This window comes from Hippocampus comes, unplaced genomic scaffold (assembly GCF_001891065.2).
Source record: "Hippocampus comes isolate QL1 unplaced genomic scaffold, H_comes_QL1_v1.1 scaffold9, whole genome shotgun sequence".
NCBI classification, from domain to species: Eukaryota; Metazoa; Chordata; class Actinopteri; order Syngnathiformes; family Syngnathidae; genus Hippocampus; species Hippocampus comes.
Genome location: NW_017805275.1, coordinates 1,214,550 through 1,225,407, shown reverse-complemented (window position 1 = coordinate 1,225,407; position 10,858 = coordinate 1,214,550). Strand labels below are relative to the sequence as shown.

Sequence of the window (10,858 nt, the reverse complement as noted above, 5' to 3'; positions counted from 1 at the left end):
GCTGAAAATGAGTCCCACACCGGCCCTGAGCAGTGCTGTGTTTGTGCCAAACCTACCTTTCGATATTGTGTTCAAAACAAAAAGTTTTGAACTTTGGACAAAAAAAATGGTTTCATCTCACCTTAAATTTTCGCACAAAAGTCATCTGGGGAAGGCGCCAGCCCTCCCACGACCCCCATTAGGACAAGCCCTACAGAAAGTGGATGGATGGATCTTTTTTCATCAATTCATTATGGCTTGAAATGGCTCCTGATAGGTAAAAGGTTCCCCACCCATGATTTAAAGGGCACCCGCCGCTAATCAGACATTCTACCTTTAAAAGTTACACTGATGTACCTTTTATTTGTGACAAGCACAACCCAGTGAAACTTTCCTCTGGCATTCTTTCACACGAGCAATTATCTCCTTCTCAGCGGCTCGTGTTTTGTAACTTTATCTTTCCGACAATTAGTCAGCTATCCCATAAAAAGCTTCTATCCTGGGAGCGCGGATGTGTTAATGGAATCATCTAGCAGCCTTTGCAGACGGACGATATTTTGGTGCAAATGTGTGATCCACAGGTGGCCACATTCATCATGCTACTGGCGTTTTTGTAGGAAATAAGGATGTAAAAAGCATATTGATTCAATCCACTGCATTCCTTGTGATCTTTGCAGATGCCCTCAAGGGTCAACGAGGCGTCTTCACTGATTGGAAACATTGGATGTAGGATCAGCAGCAGTTAAAGGGCACAAAACAATCTGGGCCAATGCTGGTAATAAACGGCACTCTGTTGTTCAACACCTCTCACAATGGTGGGAAATGAACGTTAGCAATGAAATTGATAAACATCTGTCATGAAAATTCCTGCTATATCATGGAAATCTGCGGGTTTTTTAGCGATCGTAATTTATGAGTTTTTACAGTCAGTGTGCTTACTGTAAATGCCCTGGAATCGGGGAAAGAAGACCCACAGTCGCCTAGGCACTTGACAGCCGTTCATTCAATTCTGAGACAACAGTAAAACTCTCACATACAATGAGCATACTCATGCAAGAATTGCAGTCAACCACAGCTCACAGCACAGCCACACACAGACCTGATGATGTCACATGGCACCCCACCAGGCCCCACCGCTTAAAGTCACATGCATGTATGGAACAGACACCAGAATAACCACAATGTTTACGATGCGTTTTATACTTGCAATTGTTTTTTTTGTTTGTTTTTTGGGGGGGGGGATCCAAACACATATGTGTGTTAATAAATGTAACTGTGTATTGCTGTTTAAAGGTGTGGGAGGGGTAAAAATGTTGACATTTCAGCCTACAAGAACTCCACTTGGAACTTGAGAAACATGCAAGAGTCTGTCTTGGTCTGCATTTGCAAAATGGAGTTTTCTGTGGAATCAAACCTGCAGTAGCTCACATTCAAAGCGACCATGTGTCAAAATTAAATGAAAGGTTGTTTTTACAGCTATTTTTCTTCTTTTACACTTGTATGCTTGTTATGAATACTGTACAAAACATTCATTCATTTTCCGATCCGCTTTATCCTCACAAGGGTTGCGGGGGCAGGGGGGCGGTGCTGGAGCCTATCCCAGCTGTCTTCGGGCAGTAGGCGGGGGACACCCTGAACCGGTTGCCAACCAATCGCAAATATAAAACATATTAAAACAAAAAAACATTACCTGGCTCTAGCAAGGCTGTATTATCAAGATTATATTACCATCATTTCCAACAGCCAAAAAGTACACTAGTTCAGGTTTCACTGCTATGAAAAGATGGTCTTTGTTTCCTTCCCGAACATTTTCTCATCGCCACATTTAATCTTTGAAGTATGTACAGTGCTCATTTACATATGACTAGTGTACTTATTTCACGAGATTGAAGTAATCTCATTTTCTGAACAATTTAAATATGAATAATGAATAACAAGTCAGATGAGCACAAAACTTGCTTATCGTCGTCTTTTAACTTGCAAGATTTGTCACAGATGAATCATGTCCTCCCCCGCAAAAAAATTATTCAGTAAAATGAAACCTTACGAGTGCAACTACAAAAATTCCTGCGAGAACGGAACAGACACCGAAATGCACAGTAAAACAATAATTGCCTGCATGCTGCAGATAACCCCCACCCTCTTTCATTTATATGAAGTCCTATAATATTATGCTGGCACTGCACATCCAAGTGCAGTCAGTGAATGCGGCAATATGACAACTTTATCATTGGGGTTTTTTTTTTGCATGCGTTCAGAGAGTGTGAATTGAATTCATAGTCTGAACCTGTTGTGTCCACTTGTGTTTTCTGGTCACAGAGACAACAAATGGTGCAGAGCACTGTGTTCTATTGCGCTGCAGGCTCATGACAAAGGATATAAGGAAACAATCTTTTGCCGGAATGCGTGCTGGCGCAATCAGTATGAAGACTGCCCACACGCGCGGTATAGAAATATGCACTGTACAGAACACTCACTTCCCATAATGTTCAGACGTTGGCGTCTTCAAAGGAAAACTTGATACATTTAATCCAGACTTACGGTATATATTGCGCTATTATTTGTTTCTCTTTGTTGTTGTTGGACAAAGGACAAATCCGCACACATGCAGGCAAGAGGATATTTTAGAAGCCCCATTTACAATGGTCGGGAAAATATCCCCCACCCTTCCACATGCACGCACACACCACACACACACACACACACACACACACACACACACACACACACACACACACACACACACACACACACACACACACACACACACACACACACAATAGTTTGGTTAATCGACAGAATTTGCGATATTTCCATCCGAGCCATTATCTCTCACTGTCACACAGCATTTTCAAAACCCTCCATAAATAACAAAAACAGTTTTGTATCATTTGAACCCACGTTGCAAACACTGATTTATGTAATAGCAATATATTTTTTCTTACATTTTGTCTCTACGATTGAAATCACAAACCTCTTATCTTTTCAAATGCAAATTTTGCAATATTTTAAGTTGCCCAATACTTATTGGCCCCACTGTATAGCTATTATTAGCTCTTGATGATGCACAACTGTTGAACTTGAAAGGCATTCCAAGTATCATAAAGTATCATCCACCGCATGAAGAGGAAATTACAAGATGTGCAAAGCTGTGACCTGGGCAAAACTTTGAAGAATCAAAATTATAAAACAGATTTTCTTTTCATGAATATTTTTTGGTTTACCACATAATTGCATCAATATTTCTTCATAATGTTGATGACTTAAGTATTCATCTAGAATTCAGGACATTAAAAACAAACAAACAAACAAGAACAACAACCACAAAAAAAAACAATTAGAGGGCATTTGCAACCTTTTGATTGGTACTGAGCTCTCTCTCTCTCTCTCTCTCTCGCTCTCTATATATGGGGTAGAATTGTGATAATATATTTGGATCAGGAAATCAATTTGGATTTATAAATATTGAATCATCCTTTTTTTTCGGAGCGAAATGACATATTGACAGTCGAAATTAATTCATACGTATGTACCCTACAAAATAAGAAAAGAAACTGATTGCTTCATACCCTCTCGAACTGAGCGGCACCATTTTGAATCAAATCGTCATCCCACTGAATCAAATTGAATCAAATCATTACACTTGAAAATCGAGCCGTCCTTGAATCGCATCACACCCCATATATTAAGATACATATTCCTGAATCATCGTTTATTGGAGGGATGCGCATCCATCATATACGCTACATATAACCTTAAGGTATTGTTCTTCAACTCAGGATCTGGATTGAATTATTGTGATGTGTTGCAGAAGATCATTTTTCCACTGTGCATGGGGAATTTCAGTTTGCTGGGAGTTGAAACTAATGCAAGTCGTATCATAACTTCATCTTGCACTCATCCTTGATCATTTTTGATACATATTATTATTATTGTTATTGTGGTTAACGTTTGTGCTGTGATTTTCCTGTGTTTTGAACCCGGTGCAGGCCTCCACAAAATGGTGCACGTCTTGTCTTACGTGCACGGAACGAAGGCGTTCCCGGAGAAGGAAGTGTTGAATGGGTGCCGCAGCCGTGATGCTTTCTCCTGCCTGACGTTGGCCCTGAGGCGAGCGTTCAAAGGGAGCTGAGAGTGATGGGAATGAGACGCGAAGGCTGTGCAGTAACATGAACAACTGGAGCCATGCTGCAGTCAATTCATACACTCCCTGTACATTCAAATGGCTTTTCTTAGTTGAGCGTTCAATGCGCACACAATACAGTTTGATAGCTGTTTGGGTCATGTCTTTATGTTTGTTTGTCTGTTTGTTTTGTTTTCAGCCCAAGCTGGAGTGAAGGGCGTTTCCCTCCAAATGACGCACCTGTTCCATGTAATCATTGGCCCTGTATTTAAGGACTCGTGCTTCTGCTACTGTCTGTTGGATTATTGACCTTGCTCCCTGTTGTGCTTGTTGTTTTGTTGTGTTGTTTTCTCGAACTCTCCATACCTTCTATCGTAGCTCTTGTTAATTATCGATTCTAGCTTGTAAACATTTTTATTTTTTCTTATTGCGCTCAGTCTTTGGCTTGGCGTTTATTGGCTTCTTAACAGTTTGTTTGTTTATTCTCGCTCTTCTTTAGTACCTTGCCTTTTGCAAGCGCTTTTGTTTATGCATTGTTTTTCCTGGTTCCTTGTGACCAGCGATTTCTATTTGTACTTTGTCAGTGCTTATCCTCACGAGAGTCGCGGGCATGCCGGAGCCTATCCTAGCTGTCTTGGGGCAGTAGGTGGGGTACACTCTGGTTGCCAGCCAAACACAGTGCACACACAGACAAACAACCATTCACACTTGCAATCAATACACGGGAAAATCCGCAAATAATTTACGCTTATGATAATTGCCATGAAAAAAAAAAGTTCTGAAAAAAACATGAAGAAGTGGGGTATCTATGAAGAAGAAAACAGTTTGCCAAAAACAATTGCAAATATATGGGGATGCACTGCACTTGGAGGCAGGGCTCCATTGGGATGAGTGTATTTTTATTTATTTTTTTTCCCCCACAAAAATAATTCAAGCTCCTGTCAGCGAGTGTCAGTTTCTTCATTTACACTTGAAATGCTTCTTCGAACATTGGCTTACATTTAGCATGGTGATGCTTTCCAAGTTACTTTCCATGTTTGGGCAAAATGGGGCATACAGAAACACAATGCCTGCGATTGGCTGGCAACCGGTTCAGGTTGTCCCCCGCCTACTGCCTGAAGATGGCTGGGATAGGCTGTGGCACCCCACTGTGAGGATAAAGAGGATCGGAAAATGGATGGATGGATGGAGAAACACAATGTTCGTTGGTCTCATTGTTTTTTAGTACCAGCTCTTTTGGCTTTGGTGTACTTTTGTTGTTTGAAAAAAAATCTCATTCCCATGTTCGCATTTATCTGCACATCATCCACGATTACCCACATCGCCTAAAGACAGTCATAATCCTATGTTCTGGGACTTGGATGCCGCACATTCACTAATTTTACAGTAGCACAGTATCTGCCTGCTGCATTTTGTTCAAACATAGTCACCATGTACAAAAAAAGAAACATTAAGTATCATTGGCAGATGAAAGCGAGCAATTGGGTCAAAAACTACTGCATTCACTCTTCATCTGTTTGAGAGAAACATGAAGTACACTTTATAGTATTGCCTTAACTATAAGCAATGTGGAAGTCAACAAAACAGGAGGATGCCAAGTTTGCCTGGCAACCGTTAGGTTCCCCCCCCCCCCCGCCAAATATGAATGCAAATGAATAAATCAAATGCTTTCATCAGCTCATATTTTTTATCTTATTTTAATTATTGCCAATTTCACACGGTTGTTGTCTTGTATGCAAAGCAGGAAATCCTGATTCCTGGCAGATGAATAGTCACCTGCCAAAAGATGCAGCCATCGCTGTGAATGTGCTTGGGAATATTGAAGATGGAATCAAATGGTTTGATCAGCTGCCATGCACGACCACGTGAGTTTCATACATATGATCGGCTTCTGGGCCACTAAATGATATATTTCACAATTATTTAATCTTGTCAATTACTGTATTCACTATCAGATTTACAGTATGATGAAACCAGATGACCTGTGAATAAAAGTAAATATATACCCCCAGATATAAAGGATTATTACTTTTTATCTTCTTAAGAAAGTGGCGGCTTTATTATGCATCCATCCATCCATATCCATCCCATTATCTGAAACCACTTAATGCTGACTCGGGTCGCGGGCGTGCTGGAATCCATCCCAGTCGATTTCGGGCAGTCGGTGGGGGGGCACCCTGAACTGGTTGCCAGCCAATCGCTGGGCACACATGGACAAACAACCATCGGCGCTCACACTCACACCATGGGACAATTTAAAGTGTTCCATTAACCTGCCATGCATGTTTTGGGAATTTGGGAGGAATCCAGAGTACCTGGAGAAAACCCACACAGGCACAGGGAGAACATGCAAACTCCACATAGGAAGGGCGCAGCCGGAATCAAACCCTGCACCTCTGCACTGTGAGACAGACATGCTAACCAGTCAAGCACTGTGCCGCTCGTAGTTTTATTCATACAGCATATTTTTTATTTGGAAAAATATGACATGATTCCCTTAATTGTATATACAGTATACCGTATGTTGTCTTCTTTGGATTTGTACTGGTTTGTTGCCTGTGCTGTAGGAAAAAAGTAATAAGAATGAAGTTACAAAAAAAGTTTGTAAACATTTGAAGCTTATTTTTTTTTATCCATGAAGGAGAACTTTTTTTTTTTTTTGTATAAATACAAAAATTATGTGTCATGAGGATTTTTTTTCTGTTGGAAACAGCAGTCACTTTTATAAAATATTCATTATGCTTTTTTTTTTTCTTGACTTGATTCTACTAATAAATTATGACTTTATTGAATTTATCCAAAATTACTTTTTGGAAATGCTTCCATTCAAACACTTTGCAAAACTAATCAAAGTGCTTTTTTTTTTTTTTTTTTTTTTTCTCGGAGAGATAGTCATCCCTATAGAATACTGGGCGCTGAGTCCAATACCTAATCAAAGCCACCTATTATAACTGGTTGCTATGCTACCATACCTGCCTTATGTGAATCACCAACGACGTGATGAGATTCGTGTGGTTTTGACACTTGAATGCATTGCACAAATCCTCACAGTGTGCGCTTGAAAAAAAATTACCGGTACTTGGGAAGCAAAAGAGTGGATTATCTAATGAGGGGTTGTGGTGAAAGAGACGGGCAGACAGCAAACAAGCATATTGGATGCCTGCAGAAGGGCTGATATTGAATTGACTGACATGTTTTCCCTGGTCCACAGCAACTTACAGTTTGGAGCTCATCTTCATTTTCATGTAGCGTGAGGAGTTTTCCCTTCCAGCCTGTGTGGCCGAAACCTGCTTTGACATAAGTTTGGAAACATGCTTCCAATCATGAGGTTCACGACACGTTCACTTTTGGCACACTTTAGGGAAACACGTGTTTTGCTATATTCACACCAAGGAACAGTTATGATTTATAGTTGCTCAACTAGACACATTTTTTCCTGAAATTAGGAACAGGAAGAAGTTGGAAGAAACTTGAGGAAGAATTGTGAACGTTACATTGTTAAACCTTTACTAACTGTACATGAAATGTATTTCAGATACAAGAATGCAAGTGTTAAAAGAAAGTTAAACACTGTAACCTACAATAAAAACTGAAATAAAATGACTGAGGCTTTAATGAGATGTGACTGATGCAAATCCAGAGATGAGCCAGAGAAATGACTATTTTCATAGAAAGGCTAAATGCAGCCAACTTTTATTTGTGTACACTAGTACCTTGACTTATGTGTTGAATTTTTGACCATTGAATGCGACAATGTTGAATGTGACCAAGCAAATCCATTGCCCCAGTACTCAACTTGCCTCGGGGCTGAAGACCGGCATATCGACAAGCTCCACCAACATGGTTCTGCTTATGGGCTTGGAGAAATTACTTTTGTGTATTTTCAATTTATTTTGGCTACATGAACATTATTTTGCACCTTTTACCTGCGTGATCTTCAGAGGTGGGGATTTTGTCAATACTGACGGAAGGTCCGTCAATCCGGCACTGACGGACGCCTATTTTGATGACGAATGAGTAATAATAACAAACTTGTCAGTCACTGGGTCAGTACCAAGGACCTTCTCAGTCCGTCATTGACGGATTCCTGTTGTGCTCACAACTGACCGAAACACCATTATGTGTTTCGCATGTTTGTTGGGGGTGAATATGCACTGGGAGTTGCTTCGAGTCGACTGCATTGGCTATATATGTGCGGCTCGGCGGCAGGCTGGACACCTCCGCACTTGCCCGCTTTCTGATCATTTCTATTCTGCTCTTACAGGTATGTGTCCTTTGAAGCTGGAAAATCATGAAGCAAATGTCATCCTTCTCTGTTCTTGAAAGAAAAATGTCTTTACAGCCATTACCACAAATATTTTGTTCAAAAAGTATTTTTTAAACAAAATGTAGGTATTCAGTGTTGCACATAAACACTGCTCCTGCCTCTTTGGGTCTCTCTTCCAGTAGGATTAGAAAACAGAAAACATTTATTGTGGTTGTGTCAAAGGGAAAAGATAACTGTCTCTTATAGTTTTGCACCGAAAATGGGCAGGCATTTCTTTGCAGCTGCGAACCTGATTGTGTTACAACTGTATCTTTGGCAAACTGTATCTCTCCTTTCTCTGAAAGTGCTTGTCCTCTCTCTCATGTATTAAAGGTTCACATTTTTCCGGTTACAGTTTCCAAAAGGAAATTGTCATCACATCAGAAACAATGCCCAGTCCAATCTTTTTTTTTTCCTCACCCAGTAGCCACAAAATCCTTTCCCCAGTGTCTTAGATAACATGCTGACATGCCTTGTGAAAATGCTGACAGCGCCTAAACAAAAATAAGGAACCATCAGCAGCGTTTTGCATAAAGTATTATGTACAGTATTGCACTAATGTGCTTTTGTTGAAAAAATCTGAAAAAGAAGCAAGCAAAACACAAGCATGTGATAGAACTTGAGTCTCATGTTGTGTCAAGCATCTAATTTGGGGAAACCTGCTGTGAATCAGGTAATAGGATGTTCCCCCACCAACAGAGAGAGACACACTAACTAGGATAATGGTGCATTGGAGAATATTCATTCCTCATTATGTACTAGATCAGTTTAGTTTTTTGATATGTTTTGTTTTGTTTTTTTACCCCCCCCCCCACCACCACCACCACTACTTTCGCTGATTCTCTGATTCTATTTTTGATATTGCACCCCAATAATGTGCATACAGTATAGCACTTAGGTGTCAAACTCAGGTCCTGGTGCGCCGCTGTCCTGCATGTTTTCCAAGTCTCCCTGTTGCAACACACCTGATTCAAATGAACAGGTTCAATATCAGGCTTCTGCAGACCTTGCTGATGATCTGATCAGCTGGTTAGATAGGTTGGCAGGTCAGCTGACTTTGGGCGAGAGGGTACCCAATGAAATAGTCAAAAGCCAATCACAGGGCACATGTGGACAACAACTATTCACACTTATGGACAATTTAGATTTTTCAATGAACCCAACTTGCGTGCTTCTAGAATGTGAGAGAAAGCCAGAGTACCCAAAGAAAACCCACACAAGCCTAGAGATACTGCAGGTATGATGGTGGGAGTCTGGAAAATATTAATTTTATATCATACATATTGGAACAATAGTACGAATTTTATTTGACCGAAGACGTTTCCCGTACTCAACAAAATTACCCAAAACACTGTTAAACACAAGTATAAGGCAAACCTGTAAAAAAAAATAAAAATAAATACATAAATAAATAAATAAAATAAAAAGTAATTGATGTAGTTGTAATAATAAAATAAAACATTGAGAAATAAAGAACTGCACATATAAATTGAACATTTTTGTATTTATTTTACTAGATAATTGGCTAATTGATTTGTGAATAATATGAGTGAAATAAACCATTTCACATAACCATGTGTCTTTTTGAAGTCACTGCTGATATCGTGGTACACTCGCTTGACTTGCCAGTGGGAAACGTGGAAACAGCTCCCACTCAGTGATGATGTGAATGGTTGTTTGTGTCTATGTGTGCTCTGCGACTGAATGGCGACCAGTTTGGGGTATAGTCCACCTGAAGTCAGCTGGGATAGGCTCCAGAAACCCTGTGACCCTGTACAGGATAAGCTGTGTTGAAAATGGATATCTGTCTCTTTTTAAAAATAAAGTAAGTGATTATTTGATACATTGTAAATAATACATAAGAAAATATAGCAATACAAAACAATTTAACATGTACATTATTTAGCATGGTGTTTGTTTGATCAATTGATTTATTATTAATATTAAAACATGTAAAAACAGTTTTACATTTACATTGTGAACATGTTTGTGTTTATTTTTATGAAAGATTTGTTGGTTGATACGTTAGTAGTATTAAGTTAAAGATATTTGTACAATAAAAAATAATTTAACATTGTCACATGCACTTGATTAAATATTTGTGAAATATAGTTCATATAAATTTGATATGTAACGCGTTTACTGGTACAGTACATTAAAGTGAATGTATACAAAAATAATTAGTTATTTATTTTTAATAAATATAGATAATTATGTTGTCAAAAATACCTATTTTAAATGCACTTTTTGCATTTTTATCTTTGTCTTCGAATGATTTGACCCATCTATCCGTTTTAATCACCAAAAGTTGACTTTGAGCCAAAGTTTGCCCAGCCGTGCAAAAAGCCGGTCAAAATATACCTACACTCTTACTTTGAAAACGAACGGGTATTTTCTTATTTTGAAGTAAACGGAAAAGAAGAACGTCAACAGACGCACGTGTTCACCTC

The 10,858-nt window shown here is 39.4% G+C and overlaps 1 long non-coding RNA gene across 1 annotated transcript; it reads left to right on the top strand.

Moving 5' to 3' along the window:
* Positions 1-448: 448 nt before the first annotated feature.
* Positions 449-2,415, top strand: LOC109515721 (uncharacterized). Its single transcript, XR_002168241.1, has 3 exons — positions 449-560; positions 657-754; positions 2,299-2,415. It is a non-coding gene; the product is annotated as an uncharacterized LOC109515721 (long non-coding RNA).
* The last annotated feature ends 8,443 nt before the right edge of the window (positions 2,416-10,858 follow it).